At 42.4% G+C, this 18,215-nt stretch overlaps 1 protein-coding gene across 5 annotated transcripts in view; it reads left to right on the plus strand.

The window, feature by feature from the left end:
• PPARD (peroxisome proliferator activated receptor delta) overlaps nucleotides 1-18,215 on the plus strand; it is a 55,748-nt gene that overhangs the window by 7,712 nt on the left and 29,821 nt on the right. Inside the window, exon 1 of one of the 5 annotated variants that reach the window (XM_077334556.1) lies at nucleotides 16,818-16,956. The exons of the other annotated variants lie outside the window; for them this stretch is intronic. The gene's annotated coding sequence lies outside the window, so the exon portion shown is untranslated. Of the gene's footprint in view, nucleotides 1-16,817; nucleotides 16,957-18,215 lie in introns of those variants that run through there. 5 annotated transcript variants of the gene reach the window in all.

Raw genomic sequence — 18,215 nt, forward strand, 5'->3', positions numbered from 1 at the left:
GTAATGATTTCTAGGAACTGTGAATGCCAGCAGCCTTTTCTTATGTGCTATACTTATTTCTGTTATGTTGTCCTCACTATTTGAGTGCATATTAAAAATATATCCATCACCATTAGTGTAAAGTGAAATTTGCAATTTCTTATGTGTCTAATGTAGTTATTATTATTATTATTTTTCTTATGCTACGTAGGCGTGCTTTAATACAGGTTTGGGAACCAGAATCCCTTGTCTATCTCATCCCTTTCCCTGTGGGAAGTCATTACAGGTCTTGATGTATAATGAAAACTGGTTCACTTTTGAAATGTGTTATTTATAGTTACTGGCATTATTGTGATTATGATACTGCTTAAAGGGGCTGCCTGTTTTGATCTTTGTATTCTGTGTTGCCTGTGGGGCTCGCATGATGGAATGCTTCCATGCAAATATACTTACATGTAGCCTTCTCTCTGACTTTTTTTCTAAGTTTTTTTTTTCTTTTGGGGGGGGCATCTAATTTTCTTTGTATTGTTTTTAATGGGAGAGCATACTGCCATATAGGAACATGGCCGTAATCAGAAGTGATATGGTCCAGGCATGCATGATAACTACCTTAGTTGCTGCCTGTGAAAATTAAGCCTTAGGCTCAGCTATACAGTGCAAAATGGTCATTTGACTCAATGCTGTAATGTGAAACTTCTATTTTGCTGGGTTTGTGATGTACTGTTCTTGCAAGTTAGCCAAACTTTGTACTTCAACTGGCTTCAGAATAAATAGGGTCAAATTGTACATTACATATTAATGCATATACAGTCTCTGGAAGATGCAATTTTGAGTGGAGAAGAGGTAGGAAAGTAGGTGCTTCATTATTTTGCCATTGGCTAGTTGTCCATCCAAAATCACTCTCATTCTTGCCCAAAGTTTCTCCCCCTTCCTGTCAGGGTATGTCTGTCCTTATTTGTATGGGAGACACACTGGATGGGAGACACACTTCTGAGTAGCAGTGTATGTAAACCAGATCTTGGGGTACTTGTGGAGTGTAATGAACAGTGTGATGCAGCATTTAAAAAGGCGAATGCAGGCTTGGGCTGCATTAACAGAGGCAACAGAGGCAAGGTGTCATGGTCTCAGACCACACCTGGAGTACTGTGTACAGTTCTGGAGGCCTCACTTCAAGAAGGATATGGACAAAATTGAGAGGGCTCAGAGGAGAACAACAAGGGCTTGGGGACCACGTCATTTGAGGAAAGACTGAGGGACTTGGAAATGTCCAGCCTGGAGAAGAGGAGTTTGAAAGGAGACATGATTGCTATCTTTAAGTATTTGAAAAGTTGTCACTTGGAGGGCAGGGAACAGTTCCTGTTGGCAGCAAAGGATAGGATCCATAATAATGGCTTTAAACTATGTTTGGAATGGTAGTGGCTAGATATCAGGAAAAGAATTTTAATGGTCAGAGTAGTTCAGCAGTGGAATAAGCTTCCTAAGGAGGCAGTGAGCTCCCTTCTTGTTTAAACAGCGGCTTGACATATTTATCATGGATGCTTTAGGCTGATCCTGCATTGAACAGGGGGTTGGACTAGATGGCCTGTATTGCCCCTTCCAATTCTATGATTCTATAACCCTGGACAAAGCATCACAATGGAATAACCCCTCTTATCCTGAGTGACTCAATCTGGCACAGAGAAGAACTCAGTTGAATTACTCATAGCCATCAAGATGCTTGATAAGATTAGTTAAAGTAAGATTGTGAAGTTCAGAAGATTTTAATATATTCTTCCCCCTCCCCATGGTATTCATGGCTATTGTCTAGGATTTGCTGGAGAAGCAACACTAAAATAGATAATAATAATATATTTTTTTAACCTGCCCTTCCAAATTGCTCATGGCATATAGTTGGATGCTGAAATTTCTTGAATACTCAGAGCCCTTTTATAGTTGAAGTATGTTTGGCCATAAGCCAAAGGAACTCTTTCAGTGAAGGAGACAGGAACAAATTCTGTTCATATAATACAATCTGGTTTCTGACCGATCACTGGCTTTGTTCAAAGTTACTTTTCTTACTGCTGCTTCATGTTTGTAACTGTCAGAAGGTTAGAAGCCTTCCAGTGCATCTGAATGAATGGAGACCAAAAGGCTTGTTTTGAAACCTCCCTGCTTATCATCTTTGTGGCCTTGCTGAGGTTTTGATGTATCAGCAAGAAGTGGTGTAATGCCCATGTGACTTCTTGGTAAGAAAGCAACTTCAGCCAGTTTTACTTCTGTGATTTTTATTTCAGAAGCTGTTCTTGGAACAGCTTGCGGGGGGTGGAAGCACCCAAATATGCATACATACTCTTGAGTCACGATGGGAAGCCTGTTTCTTCCAATCAGAAGAGGAAGGCTGCTGCAACCCACCTTCCCATGTATCTGAATACAGTCAGTAACCCAATCACTGGCTTTTCATTGGTGCTGTGTTTACTGCTGGCCGGTGCAGCACTTCATACGTAATGTTGTTCTAAAAGTGTACTGAGAGAATGAAAAGAATTTAAGTGCAGTCGTAAGAGGTGTCTCTGCTGTTTTCCTAGCCAGCAGTTCTATAAACATTTGGAGAAGATGACACTTGCAGAGGTGGAGCAATAGAGTAGTGTACAGCCCAACCTCACATGCTCTCTTCCAGTATTTGGTGAGCAGTATGTTGATTTTTTTCTGTGGGTAAGTTGCTATTTCACATTATGTTTGAGTGCTACAGCAAAATGTGATATAATTCTAAAGAACAATTAGTCATAATGGATATCCAATAGGTTATCATCTCTGGTGCCTTGAAAAACTGACTGTTCAGCTAGTTTTAGGTACAAGGAATTTATATTTGGACAAAGAGTTCAAGAGCAGCAGGATTTAATTATTTAAAATATTTCTACGTTGTCTTCCCATGAAGGATAGCAAAATATTAAAACAGCTTACAAAATAACACCCCATCCATCATCTAATTACCCCTCCTCCCTGTGATAACTGAAACCATCCACAACAAAAACAAAGAATCATTTAAATTTGGCAGTTTCCTGACAACTATATTTTAAAAGGAGGTAATTTCTGGCAGGCCATTCCAAAGGATCCCCTGATGACGTAGAAAGCATGAGAGGGAACCAGAGAGGTTCCCAAGAGGAAGCAATGAAATCAAGAGTTACTGAGAGGAGTGTAATTGGCTCACATGGACAGAAATTGTTCCCCTGATACAGTTTTGCAGGCAAAACTGATTTGAGAGATTAAATTAAAAATGCCGATGGAACATCAGATGTGATACTTACAGGGCTTGTTATGGAGTATGCTGTATTGTATATATTGTGCACCAAAGACATTCTGAGTATAAACACAAATTACTTATGAGAACTAATTATTGTTTATGTTTGTAGATTTTATTTTATATTACATGTATAATCCCATCTCAGGGTAGGATAAGTGTAAAATAGTCATGTCTTCTTGTAATTCATTTTTTCAAGTGACTCTGTGTGAGATTTGATGTGTGGAATGTACCCAACAGCTCAATCTTACAAAATGTGCTAGTGTGCACAGTGCTAATCTTCCTCCTTCAGCTATCTTCAGTAATGATTTTTGCAATCACTCTAAATCTATTGAGTGTTCACCCACTCAGGATTTTCCTTCTTTCTTTCTTCCAGGATTTTCCTTCTTTCCAGCTTCTTTCTTCAGAGCTAGAATTTTTATATGTGAAATAGAACAAAAGTGTGTGAGAGAGCTATTCTCCCTCTGATCCAGGAAGACATCTTGGTGGGTGTTTGCAAAGAGTGGCAGGATACTTCTGATTCATCTCCTGGAACTCAGAGTGATTTTTTGGACTCTTCAGCATTTAAGGGACACGATCAGGAGGTTGCGTGCCCTGGTACACACAGATAACACAGCAGCCAAAGCCTACTTCAGCCATCAGGGGAGTTCCCAATCCACAGCTCTTCACAAAGAGGCCGATAAGATCCTGAGATGGGTGAAAAAACACCTCTTTTCCATCAGAGCAGAGCATATTGAAGGTGCATTGAATGTCCGAACAGACTGGCTAAGTCAGCAAATAATATTAGAAGGGGAATGGTCCCCGAAGAGGGAGATATTTCATTTGATTTCAATCTAGTTTGGATATCTGGTTCTAGACTTATTTGTGATAAGTTTTAACCACCAGGTACCATTCTTCTGCTCCCACTTTTATTATCCTTAGGCTACACTGACAGATGCATTCAAGGTATACTGGCCAAATGGTCTTCTTTATGTGTTTCCTCTGGTTCTTATCCTGAAAGGTTGGCTTTGACAAAAAAGGGGTACAGCATGGAGGTTACCATTACCATCATGGTCTCTTATAAAAAATCAACAATGAGAATTGACATTTGCTTGTAGAGTGTTGTTCATTAGTGCAAACATAAGGTGGTGAATTATGTGGCCTCAAATATTAGAAGTGTCTTTTTAATAAGGAATTTAGCTCAAGCGAAGATCAGCAACCCTGTGCAGGCAGGTATCAGTGTTGTTCATAGTCCCCTCTTTGAAAGGTAGAGACCCAATTTCTCATCATCCACACAAACACAAGTTCCTAAAAGGAGCAGCCTCTTCTGAGCATCCCACTTTTCACAGGTTCCTTTTCTAGAACCTGAACATGGTTTTATCAGCACTCACAAAGGTCCCATTTAAGCCTATTAAAAAGATTCTTCTCACCTTCCTTCGAATGAAGATGCAGGGTTTTAGAACTGGGAGCTTTCTCAATAAAGTCTAATTTGTGCATTTCCCACAAAGACAAGGTTGTCCTGCATACAGGCCTTCTCTAGGTTCCATCTTTCCCAAGAGTTAAATCTACCTGTCTTTCCCCCCTGTCCCCAAGACCCATGGGAATGGGTGTGGCACCCATTAAAAGATGTTAAGGGTTCTAAGAATGTATATCTCTAGATCTGATCCTTTAAGACTGAGATGCTGTTCATTTTGGTTTCCCTGCCTAACATAGGCACTCCTATGTCAAAGGCAGCCATAAATAGATATTTTCCCTCCTGTATTATTGAGGTGTACAAGGTGCAGGGGGTGCCTGTTCCAACAGGCGTTACAGTCCATTCCATTAGGTCCTCAGCCACTAATGAAGTCTTTGTTGAGGATCTCTGCAAGACAGTAACATCGTTGTCTCTATTGCTCTTCATAAAACATTGGAAAACTGCATACTCTCTTCAGAAGACACAGCATTTGGCCAAAGAATCCTGCAGCATGTGGTGGACTCTGGTGACATTTGCCTACACTAAAACTGGGACTGCTCTTGTAAGACCCACCAAGATGTTCTCCTGGATCAGAGGGAGAATGACTATTGGTTACTCACCAGAAAGGGTCCTTCTCATCTGAGATCAGGAGGACATCTTGTCCCAACTTATCCCTGCTGCAGGGTTCATTGTGTATACATAGCTATGTTCACTTATTTGTCTATATTGCCTGTTTCAGAGCCTTAAGAACAAGTTTATGTAGATAGCCATTATTGAGAAGTGTTAATTTATTCTGTTCTTTCTGATCTTCTTACTTTCTGTTATACCTTCTACTGTTGTGCACCCTGCTCTGCTGGTTTGCAAATGTGTTATTAATAGTCTTAGCGTTTAGCTGTTGGAGTTCCAAGACTGAAGGCGGGGGCCTCCCACCATGGAAGACTTTGTCCTGCCTTCCTTTGCAAGAGGTGGGAAACACCCACCAAGATGTTCTCCTGGTGTTAGAGGAGAAGGACCTTTTTTGATGAGTAACCAATCATTGTTTTCTTCTGACTCATCATCTCTGAGAAGAGATCAATTTTGATTCAAAAAGTTCCATGGTACAGCATGGAAACTTCACAAAACTTTTCAACCATGGAGGCAGTGTCCAATGAGATTATCAGTGTCTTCACCCACTCTTCCTGCTTAAAGACTATAACAAAGAGGCCTATTCCAGAGGTTTACCATGGGGGACTGCCCATAAATTCAGATCTAAAGCTACGCTCTAAAGAATAATTTTAGTTGTCCACAAAATTACTTTACAAGGTCTACTTTGCTGCTGCTTCTTTGTTTTTTTTTTTAACCAATCATATTCTGGTTAGTGCTGCTATGGAGAGAAGTATGGTAGAACTGTAATGTGGAAATTAATATCCAGGCTCCATTCATTCATAAATCAGTGTACCTATATAGAAATCCATTTACATTTACTTAATTTCTCTGTGAACTGTACCACCCACTGTAATGTTGGCACTTACTGATGTATCAGCTTATTTTTTGTCCCCAAGTGACCTTCATGCTGGCAAGAGAACTAAGTTAGGGGGTGCAAAGGGGGGGGATTAATTGTGTTGTTTTTCAGATGGTTAGATATAGTTACATCCTGGTAGAGATAATTCCTTACAGGCCTTTGGAAGTATTTTTAAAACTGGAAATAAGATACTCACAGAGTAGCTTTCAACAAACACCAAATTATTTTTATCATGGTATTTATCACTGTAAAGCATGGACCACTTCCATTATAGCAGACTGACACTGATGCAAATTCAGTTGATATCCCCATATCATCCATCTTGGCATTACACTGCTTTCCAGTTGGATTTTTATTAGGATTGCTGAGTAAATGTTTTACCAGCATAAACCAATGTATGCCATTCTTGCTGTTTGCTTATATTGCATTTAAACACTTGAAAACCTGCTCTAGCACTTTAGCTGCTCGGGCATCTTTGGAATGAAAAATCTGACGTTGATGGCCTGGTTTGTTTTGTTTGTGTGTTTTTTGGTGGGAGGAATACACATTTTCATGAGAAATGTAAGAAGCTGAATATCATTAACAGGGTTGTCTGCAATTGTTTTTTCATGTCTTGCATTCTGCAGGCTCTCCCAGTCAGGTCTCCTCTGAAGTAGTGCACTCAAGTCTAGAGAGCAAGCATTGTTAAGTGCTGTTAGCCAGAAACACGGAGCTGAAGCTGGTACACAGGCTTGAACCGAGTGGACCAGTTGATCCAGCAAGGCAGCTTCCCAAAGCTTCATTTTAAATAGGCTGGGAAGTAATTAGGTTCAACTCCCTGCTGGACAAGTATTGAGCTCTTGTGGCTACATTGTGCTTTGGTCAGGATCTTGGAAATAGTTATTGTTTTCCTACTCTCTCTCTGGGATGGGATTGCATGCAGCCAGTTGAGCACTTCATTGCTTTTGGGACACCTTGGCCAGGGCCTCTGCCATCACTATTCCTGCAGAGTCAGTGTCCCTTGAGAGTCTATGGGTCCTACCCAGAGAAGTCAAGTGGCTGTTTCAGAAGCTGGTGGCAGGCGTCCATTGCTGGCTCAGGCAGGGTGTCTTGTGGGGCTGCTGGGCCATTGTTAGTAGGCATCCCAGGCATGTTAAGCTCTTGGTGGTCCTTCTCGGCTGGTGGCTTTGGCTTCTTTGATGCTTCTTCTGTAGCCTCTTGAGTTTAAGTCACCAAGATGGTTAGCAGAGGGTTGTGAATGTTCAGTCTTTAGTCCCCTTTCATTACATGATTTTTCATACTGATCTCTCACATTTTTATCTTGCCCTTCCTTCAAAGAGCTCATAGCAGGTATTTTACCTTATTTTACTCTTGCAGCAGTCCTGGGAAAGGTAGGAGGAGAGAGTGATTTTCCCACGATGGTCTGCTGAGTGCCAGTCCTCCGAAGAAAATCAGATTTGCAAACTATTCTACTTCGTGAAGGTCTTTAATCATGGTGCTCTTCTTCAGATTAAGTGCCTGCTTCAAGCAGGTGCTCCCCAACCTATTATGAACAGAAGGCACTGCAGCTTGCTTGGATTGCTAAACTGTGACTAACTTGAGTATGTAGGACTTTTTCTTAACTTTAATTTTAAAAGGTCACTATCAAAGTTATCTTCTTAAACTTGCTTGCACCTTTATCATCATTAATGGAATTGAAATAAATTTTTGTACTTTATAAGGACATCTGAAGTATTTATAATGAAAAATAAAGTATTAGATCCAACATATGCTGACAGTTGCAGTTCATTCTTACATTCTCCTCCCCATCACTTTCTGGCCATGGGAAGTTAATCATGGAAATCAGAGACACCTGTGGACTAAATAGCCATGTAGGTTGGGAGGCTGGAGTGGAGCAGGAACAAAAATCACACTTTCTGGCTCTTTCGTTAGCTTAGCTCCTCTCACAGAAGAAGGAAGCAATTTTACCCTTCTGCATCCCTACCTCAGCCTCCCAGCTTAGTGTTTTGTGATCACTGTAATAAACTCTCAGAGTTAAAAAAGGCCACTGTGGAAGGGAGAGAATACGGGACTCCAGTCCCTTTAATAATAATTTGCTGTAACACTGTGAAATGTTCATAATGCAATGATCTTATTGACTGAGGTTGCAGGCAGTCACATTGGTGCAAACGTACACTAAAACCAAAAGTCATATAATATCTTTTATTAAGACCAACCAAAGTATTCTAAAACCTTACGTAAGCTTTTGAATTACCTAGAATTTTATATCTTCTAGTACAGAGGTGTCAAATTCATTTGTTGGGAGGGTCAGATATGAGATAAATGTCACTTTCACAGGATGGGCCGTATGTGCCATAAAATGTAATGCCTGGCAATGGAGTTATAAACTTTATAAAGGATACAGGCAAACCCAAAATACAAACAAAAGCAATGGCTTCCTGGCAGTGAAAATAATTGATTCTCTGAACCCACAAAAGCCCCAATAAATGTATTTGATCGTTTTTTTTTTTGTCAGGGATGCCATAAAGAGGGTGGGGTATCTCACATTTCCATACAAATGAGTTATTTTATTTATGTGTAGCACACTTTAGTGCTTTCATCTTTGGTACTTTCATCTTCTTTGAAAGTAAATAAGGACATTTTTAACACATTCCTCCCCACCACAATATGCCCAGCCTCAGGAGCAAAGCATGGCTACATTCCACCTCTCACTCTTTGTTTCCTCTCTTCTCCTGTCCTATCACAAGGAGGTACATTGGACTCCACTCTCCAATGCCCTATCCCCAGCAACAACCCTGTGAAGTGAGCCATGCTGAACAACTAGCCCTAGATGACCAAGTCCTGGATCAGGAGTGTGGGCCTGAACTTGGTCCTCCCAGATCCCCCACCCCCAGTTCTTAGGCTGAAGAGAAGACCTGACTGGGAGACTGTTTCCAAAACCTCCAGGGGACAATTTTTGTCTTCCCGTGATCCCTTCTCCCTCAAGGGCTGAGAACAGGTTGCCACCCCCACCTGCCCCTACATCCACTCTGTCTCTTGGCTCGCAGCTGTTCAGACATGAGATGACAACAGCAACAGTCCTTTCCCCTTTGCTCCTTCACTCTCTTCTGAGACCAGGATGTCTTCCCCTTCAGAGTAACACACAAAAGACAGCGCAGTTGCCTGCCAATCCATGTGCTGTCTCTCCTTCTCTCTGCCTCACCTGCCCCAGTCCCTTCACTGACACATGTCACTCCATGTGCCCCCCCCCCCTTGCCAAGCCAACACCCCCTCCTGCGGTTGCCATTTAATAAAAAACTGTGATGCCAGTTGATGCAGTGGTTGACAGCATCTTAGCCCTACCTCTAGCCATTTCCTTTCTATTTCTTGACAGTGTCAGCCACATATCACATGTGCCCACTTACTCTCTAAGCAGCCTTCTACCGTCTCTCCCTCTCACCAGTTGCTCAGGGGCCAGATAGGAGCCTTGGATGAATGGATTCTGGTTCTGGGCTGTATGTTTGACACCCCTTCTCTAGTGGCTGGTATGACATCCCAGAAGGGGATCTGCATTCTTTTTCACCCTAATGAGCAGGGCTTAATCAGCAAGAGAAAATAGAGTCAGTAGTTTACCTTAAATGAATTGCCTGAATTATGAAGAATCAGCCCAGAAAGTACATGAATGAAATGTGTGAGCAAATGAGAGATGTTAAAAACATAATACAGACCATGGGGGGGGGGGGGGGAGTGGTAAGATCAAATATCTAATGATTCCATGGCAATAATATGTTCCTCAAGGCTATTTATTACCTTTTTGTTTGACTGAAGGTATGTGACCAAATAGGGATAAAATTCTTCCACAGTGATGTTCACCCAGTTTTGCCCAGTCACTTTGCCTGAGAACAATGTAATCAGTGTCTCCCAACAATCCTCTGTCTAATTATTCTTGTTTTTTTATTGAAGCAGCCAGGTGCACAAGGTCATTTTTGTCTTGTTACTGTCCACTCAGGAAGTTCCTTGGTACAAGCAAATACACATTCCCTTATTTCTATTATTATACTTCCATTATTTCACATCTTCATATATTTTAGTTGACTTTCTTTCTAAGAAGATTCTTCTTGATAGTTTTAACACTGTAACCCAGTTATCAAGGTCATATAATCAGGCTGCTACTTTCACATAGTAAGATCCTAAACCCATAGCACAACTATTTGAACTGTATGAGAGAGGTTACAGGCAAGCCCAGAATAGAAACAAAACCAGTGGTGAAGGGAGTCTGCATCGGTGAGGATTCTCCTTAGAGGGCCCATAAAGGCCCAGCTGGAGCCATCTGGCATACGGGGAGTCTACCTGTAAACCTTGACAGCAGTAGGGTTTCCTTGCTGAGACAGGAAAGGGGCAGCAGCTTTTCCCATCTTTTCCAATGGCTTATACAGGTCCTCTCTTGGACCACTTCTTCTGGCTCCATGAATTCTTGGAAGAAACTTCTGCATTAGATGCATTCCAGTCTAGCTTCAGACCTGGGTATGGGACAGACCTGGGTATGGGAGGGTGGTTTTTACTTTTTACTTTTCATTTTGCCTGGGCCCCTATGCCTTGCTTCTGTTTTCCTTGCTGCTGGGAAAAAAAGCATTTAGTGACTGAGTCACTCTCGGGCAAATATGGGGCACTTCACAGGGAGTTATGGCAGCTATGGTGTAGGCCAGTGGTCCCCAGCCTTTTTATCACCGGGGGGACTGGTCAAAGCTTGACAATTTTACTGAGGCCTGGGGGGGTAGTCATTTGCCGAGGGACGTCGCCACTGCCATCTGAGCCCCAGCTACACTAGCTTTTCCACTGGCACCCCTGACTTCCCGCTGCATGCTGGGTGGTGCTGCCATCAGCAGCTGCCCAGTACCACACTGAGGGGGAGCCCCAGCCATGGCGGCCGCTGGAGAGCACCAAAGGTGAGCCAGCAGCAGAGTGGCAGGGCAGCCTCTGAGGCAGCAGCCGGGGAGGAGGACGAGGAGGAGCCACGGCCTGGCACCAACTGATTCACGGACCAGTACCGGTTCCCGGAATGGGAATTGGGGACCACTGGTGTAGGCAACCAGTCGCAAAATGTGGCTGTAACACATTTGCATTCAGTTTCCTGAGTGCTATAGACATACATGCCAAAAGATGTCTGAGTGTATTTGTAGATGTTGAGGCTCTTATTAAGGTGATCTGTGTCTTACCCTGATGCATAGCCACCTTAGCTTGAAAAATCTGTATCTAAGCTTTACAATTAAAAACTTGATACTAGCTAGGCAAATGTGGCAATATTTTGGAATGGTTTGACATAAAGATTACTTTGATTGCAACCCATTTTCTACCACTGCATAGAAATTTAGTTTTGTTCCTTTGAGATGTACATCTTCACTGTGTTAGAAAGTAGGTGGGACCAGGTTGGCCTTTTGTCTAGCGGTGCTTCTAATTGGCCCTCAGAGACCTGATAGGGTGTGCAGATGTTTTAAAGTTGTTTTTTAGCAGCAGCTGCTACCAACACAGAGATATGTTTGTTTATTTATTTGGTTTAAATTGAGTCATGCAGTGAGGCTGTGAGTATGTAACTAAATATTTAGATGGTGTGTTCATTTTAAAAAGCATCCTGTTAAAAAGTGCTTCTGCCTAAAATGCTGAAACGTTACTCTTAGAGTTATGCACAACCTCAGTCCCTGAGATTGTGGTTGGCTCCACCTTCTGCATTTTGTGGTTGCCCTTCAACCCTGTGCCAGAATTCCAAAGTATTCAAAAATACTGGGAATCTCTGTGTTAGACAGTTGTCTAAAATGAGTATTAAGAAAAACAGGCATATATATGGTTACCTGCTGATTTTGTTTCTCTTTCATAGTTAGACTTGTTATTTTGGTTGGTTTTGCTTATGCCTATATTTATATTGGTGTTTGTATTTTGTTGTTGTACATTACTTCAGTAACCTCCCATTATTCTACCTTGTGATATTATCTAGCTTAGAGGTGTCAGACTAATTTGTTACAGGGGGCCAGATCTGACATCAATGTCACTTTGGTGGGCTGGGCCATGTGTGCCATAAAATGTAATGTCAGGTACTGGAGATAACAGATTTTATAAAGGAAATTGGCTGGTAAGCTCTGAGTTGGTGTGTCCTTATTGCTATGCCCCATGGGCTGGGTGTGTGTGCAAAGGAAAACCCACATGGGCAGACTGCAGAGCCAGTGGTGCAGCCCAGGCCCCAAGATAAATACAATGTGGCTAGGTGTTGCAAGATCCCCTCTGCCCCTGAGCCACCATGAAAGGGGACTGGGAAGACAAGTTGAACTAACCTCCTGATCTGCAGAAGCAGGGCTGTGGTGTCCCAGGCCCAAGGCTACTTGAATGGTAGGACCCAGGCTAAGAAAAGGCAATAATCCTGAGTTGCCCATGTGGCAGCAATCACCTCTGGCCAAGGCTACCAGACAACCTATGGTCAAGCAATGCAGGGGGCTCAAGCTTGAGATTGTTGGCAAGCCACAGCACTTTTATTCAGGAACAGTTATTATAGGCTAAGGGCTGCTCAACCATCTGATGCAGAGCATGCAGTGCGTGCACAAGGCTGCACATGTGCCAGAGGACCCAGGCCACCCAGCAACAAATAAAAGTAGACATAGCCAGCATTGCCCTCCCATGAGACCACTGAGTGGTATATGGGGGAGGGAGACCCACCACTAAGTCATGTGCTTGGTGGCAGGGATAGGCCCCTGATATGTGGAAGGAACTGCCACAAAATGCCCCCCATGGATCCCAAACACCCATCTCTGTGGCCATCCAGGACAGCATCCCAGGAGCTGCAAGGCCAAACACAGAGGCTTGCATATTCTCCTTAAAACCCTGAGCCAGCATGAAGGCGGCTGTGGTGACTCCCAACTTACTGATGAGGCTGCCACTGAAGCAAGAGGGTTCTGATTGACTGCTGCAGATGAGGTGGTTCATTGTGCTGAAGCTGCAATCAGAGTGGCTCCAACCACTTTCCCCTCCCAGCAGCCTGTTCTCTCCCTTGCACAAGTTGCTTGCCTGCCAAATAAGAGCCCTGGATGGGCCAGTTCTGGTCACTGGGCCTTATGTTTGATGCCCCTGATCTAGCCTGTCAGGGGTTTTAAGTAAATTTACATATTGCCACTCTTTAGATTTTTCAGATATACTCTGCAAGTGAAATATTTGGCTATTGGTTTGAAATAAAAAATATTGTCAGCTTGTATCTCTGCACATGACTATGTTAAGCAGTAGTGTAGATGCAAATAGGCTACCTTCATTATGAAGTCAACACCATAGTTTAATTTGAGAGCATTTAAGTCTGCTGGGTGAGAACAAGACAATAGGTCTTCCTAGATGTTGGGCAAGTTAATCAGTCTTCCGTTTTAAACTTTATCAGTGTTGAGTTACTTGGCTTCTGTTTTAGCACATTATAGTTGCACACAATTGTGGAAACGAATAATAGCTTCAGTTTATCATTTCCCTAGGGGCTTTTAAATCTAAAAAGAGTTGATCTTGGAGGCTAATCAGTTCCTTCAGATTTTTCTCTGTGCTATTCTGAAATATATTCCTTGAATAAAGGTTTATCATGTGTAAACTGAGACTCTAACATGGACATGGGGCTCTATAAACCTCATTGTTTTCACCAATTGGTAATTTGTTCTTCCTCTAGAGATGTTCATGGGAAGCTTTCCAGACTTTCTGACTATCTCTTACAGAAGCATTTATTTGGCACTGTTCCGTGTTTCATGATCTGTTTTCAGTCACTCTGATGGGCTGCTTGCCAAGAAATATACTTTGTACAGTGTGAAGGAATAGTAACTAAAGAGCATAGTGACTGTCAGTGTTCTTGTATTAACGTAAAATACAAGAACGAGAACTTTCCTCTATTATTTGGTTCCTTTTTAGAAAAAGATGTAGTTGCTACTGTTGCTACTTGTAATATTTTCCATTTTTGGAATAGCTTGTGGGTTCATATCTGTGTACACAAAGATATACTCAATTTAATGTGTGATCTAACTTTCAGTGGCAGTGAGATTATTGCGAATTTTCCCCCTTGAATTGTATTTGCTACACTAGAGTCTTTTGGAATCTCAGTTCTTAGATTTCTTTTGTTCATAAATTCTACTTGATGGAAGTTGTTCCAGCCTTACCTATCGTATTATATAGCCTGTCATGGTTTGTGTAAAATATGTGGGTTCTCAAGGATGAACACCAGGCTGCTAGGCAAACAAACCGTTCTTTATTGATCTCAGCAGTGAGTGCATGTTGAAGGAAGCAACAAGAATACGGAAACCCTTGAGAACAAACCCCAACTTATATACATTTAAACAATAGAATGTCCCGCAGCTGAGCCTGATAGGCTCAGAGGCGCTTGATTAGTTTTAAAGGATTGGCTCCCATGGCTGGGAATCTTGAATTGCATTGGCTGCTTTTGAGGCTGTTAGAATCCTACCTTGGACCTCAAGCTCAGTCTTGTGTGGATTTGCATGCACAACACCCCTCCCCCCCTTAGATAGTCACTTAAGAAGTGGTGGACAAAGTTCTGTAGGTATCGGGTGCCGTGTGAGTCTGTGTTGACTGGCGTATATACATATATCTCACATTAATTAACTCCTACCCATTCAGAAACCCTTCCAGGGCTAACAAGAAACCCTGGCTGAGAAAGCCTGTCTGAAATGGAAGAGCATATATCTAAGAAAAGATCCATGTTCTTGCATGAGTGCAAGATGTGATACAATGTACAGCAGTCCCTCTGAGCCAGCCTCCTGTTCCTCAAGTAGAATCAAAATATATTGACTGGTACCCATTTCACCAGGGCCTGAGCAAACTGAAGCCCTATCCCAGGGCTGCAAATGTGACTTCTTTTTCTCTCCCATACAGGCTGGCAGACCAGTTATCTTCCCAGGGAAGAGCTGTGCCTATTTGCCAGCCTTGATAAGTTCTAGATGTACAGCAGGAGAACAACCACAGCTAGGGCTAGCAGGGCAAAAGACTGTAGTGATTTCAGCATCTTTTACCAGTGCTGCCAAGGCTAGTGAAACTTCCTGGGGTTTTCCCTCAGACTGTACCCCTCCCAACCAATACCAGTCACACTTGGGTGCCATGCTAAAGATGGAGAGCACATCTTCACAGTATGATCCCACTCCTGTCACCGTATTGAATCTGGCAACTCTTGAAGTTTCTTTGTAATACAACAGCTACTTTTAAGCCCTTTATAGAATGTCCTGGAAGATTGAAGTGTTCTCCTACAGGTTTTTCAGTCTTGTGGTTTTTGATGTCAGATTTGTGTCCATTAATTCTTTGGCGGAGGGTTTGACCTGTTTGCCCTATGCAGAGAACAGAGGGACATTGTTGGCACTTGATGGCATATACCAAGGCCCATTCCGCACTTTAAATGTAGCAGAAGTGTGGCAAATTGTAAACGCTACTAATTTGCAGTTATGCACGACGTCGCACACAATCTGCCACACTCCTGAAACCGATCTGCAAAAAGCGATTTGTTGTAGCGCTTAAAGGGGAATCCAGAAAAGTGGATTCACCCTCCGAAAAGCGCTACACTCTTGCAAACAATCTGTAACAATTTCGAAAAAGTTCTGTGCGTTCCCATTGTTGCGGTTTCAGCAAAGTCCCTCTCCCTGGCTCTCTCCTCTGAACTTCCAGCGAAGCGATCACCATTTTTTTTTCTCGGAGCAAGCGGAGAGCAACAAGCCAGCAAGCCTTCATTCACCCAGCGAGGCTTCTCCAGCTGCAGTCCCTCCACAGAGCTGCTTTAAAGTTCCCTTAAGTCACCAAGCGCAACACAGCCCCGTTTGCAAGTTCCCTTTATTTTCGGGGGGGGGGGATTTTTTTTCACTCAGGGGAGCGTGGCAACGATGAATTGGCAGCTCACACACCAGCTGCCAGCTAGATGGGTCTCTACGTTAGGAGGAAGCAAGGAATCAAGACATATTCGTTGCAACTGTTTTTTTCTTTTTTTAAAAAAACTGTTCTTAAAGGGAAAGGGGCTTTTCCGGAGCATGATAACAACCGACCATTGGCTGTTCGTTTGATTGACAGCCAGAGGCGGGACAAAGCACGGAAAAAATTGCTTCCTTTCTAGCGATTTTTGGCGAGACTGGAAACCTGTGAGAAACAATTGAAACGCTACTGGATTCCACTACAAAGGCAGGTATGCGTTACGCCAAATTCCACTATTTTAAATTCCGTTATTTCTTTCTGCAAGCAATTTGCCACATTGATCCTTGTGCAGAATGGGCCCAAGTTTGAAGATGAGCAGGTGTATAAGTCTTTGATGGCATAGGTGACGTTGTTAGGTCCAGTAATTGTGGCATTGGAGTGTATATGGTAGCAAAGTTGGCATCGGGGCTTGTTGCAAGCTCTAGTACCAGTGTCCATGTTCCCATTCGATACGGCATTGTTGTGGGTGAGGAGTTGTTTGAGATTGGGGGGCTGTCTGTGTGAAATAAAAGGTTTACCCCCCAGTGCTTGGGAAAGAGAACTGTCATTATCCAGTAGGGGCTGTAAATCACTGATGATGCATTGTACTGTCTTGAGCTGAGAGCTGTATGTAACCACTAGTGGTGTTCTGTTATTTTCTCTTTTGGGTCTGTCTTCTAACAGGTTTTCTCTTGGTATCCTTCTGGCTTTGTTAATTAAATCTTTGTTGATCTTAAAGGTGCTACTGGACTCTGATTTTATTGTGCTACTTCAGACCAACACAGCTACTCATTTGAATCTTTTCAGCAACAGTTACGGTGTAGATAGGCAGTTATTGGGATGGACAAGAAGCAAATCTGCATGGTAAGTGGTGCTTGTTTTTTTAAGGGCATCTTCCAGTTTTCCTCAAATCTCCCTGTTGACATGACAGTGGATGACTTTAGGCCGTTCACATGCTCAGCCTAATTACTAGGTGTACTGCTTTGAGCTTCTTGGGAGAGGAGCAGGCAAAAATGTGCTAGCTGAATAGAAACACAGCACATTAAGCAGTTGAAATAGGAGATGAGTATCTGGCTACCACATGAAACATTCTCATGGTAATGGTGATTAAAAACCAGAACATGGAAGAAGAATATGTAGGAATTCAGACACCAAGTTATCTGTATATTCTGGTGTCTGCCTAACCAGGTGTAGAGGAACAAAGTAAGTGACTTAATGCAGAAATCACAGATAAGTGATCCTTAATTTGTTGTCCACAGTATCCATAATGGAAGTATTGAACATGATCAGCCTCACTGGGTTATCAGTATCCATCTTTCTTCTGCATCTGAAAATAATGTAGATATTTTTAGCTGCTTCCATTGTTTTTTCCTCCCAAGAGGACTGTACTCAGGCCCAGAAAATAGTATAGACAGCATTAATTTTCTTGAGCTGTATAATGCTGTGAACTCATTGAAATACATGCAAAAGCTGTATATGTATCAGTCAAACTTTCCAGCATTTTTTAAAGACTTAAAGCGGGAGGGGGGGAGCACTCTAGGATGGAGCCAGCAATAGCTATCTCTGCTTCTGTAGTAGCAGTTTGATATGCAGCAGTTAAACACTGAAAGTATTTGATCACATAGAGATAGATGAAAAAGCATTACCTGATAAATGTTGTGTGTCAGCTTGCCCTTTAAAGACACAGGTGCTGGAGTGGTAAAAGGCAATAATACTAGGAGGGGGTTGTGACATCTGCTTGGCATGCAGAAGGTCCCAATTTCAGTTCACAATACCTCTAGTTAAAAGGAACTGGTGAAAATCAAAGGCCTCTGGTTGAGACGCTACAGAGGCACTGTCAGCTAGAATAGATAGTTCTGACCTTGACAGAGTATTGATATGCTGAGGGAATCTAATAAAAGAAATAGGATTATGCTTCATCCTAGTAGAAACCTGTCATGTTTTGCTCTATATTGAATGTAATAAATGAGGATGAGATCACGCCAGGTGTAAGATGTGCTTGTGAGGGTTTCTATGAAAATAGTTCAGGTTTGAATTCCAAATTAGGGCTAATGACAAATACCAACAGTTCAGTCCAGTTCGGTGTACAAGAAAGTGAGTGAGTAAGCTAGGAAGAGCTCAAA

Source organism: Paroedura picta, chromosome 4, assembly GCF_049243985.1.
Source record: "Paroedura picta isolate Pp20150507F chromosome 4, Ppicta_v3.0, whole genome shotgun sequence".
NCBI classification, from domain to species: Eukaryota; Metazoa; Chordata; class Lepidosauria; order Squamata; family Gekkonidae; genus Paroedura; species Paroedura picta.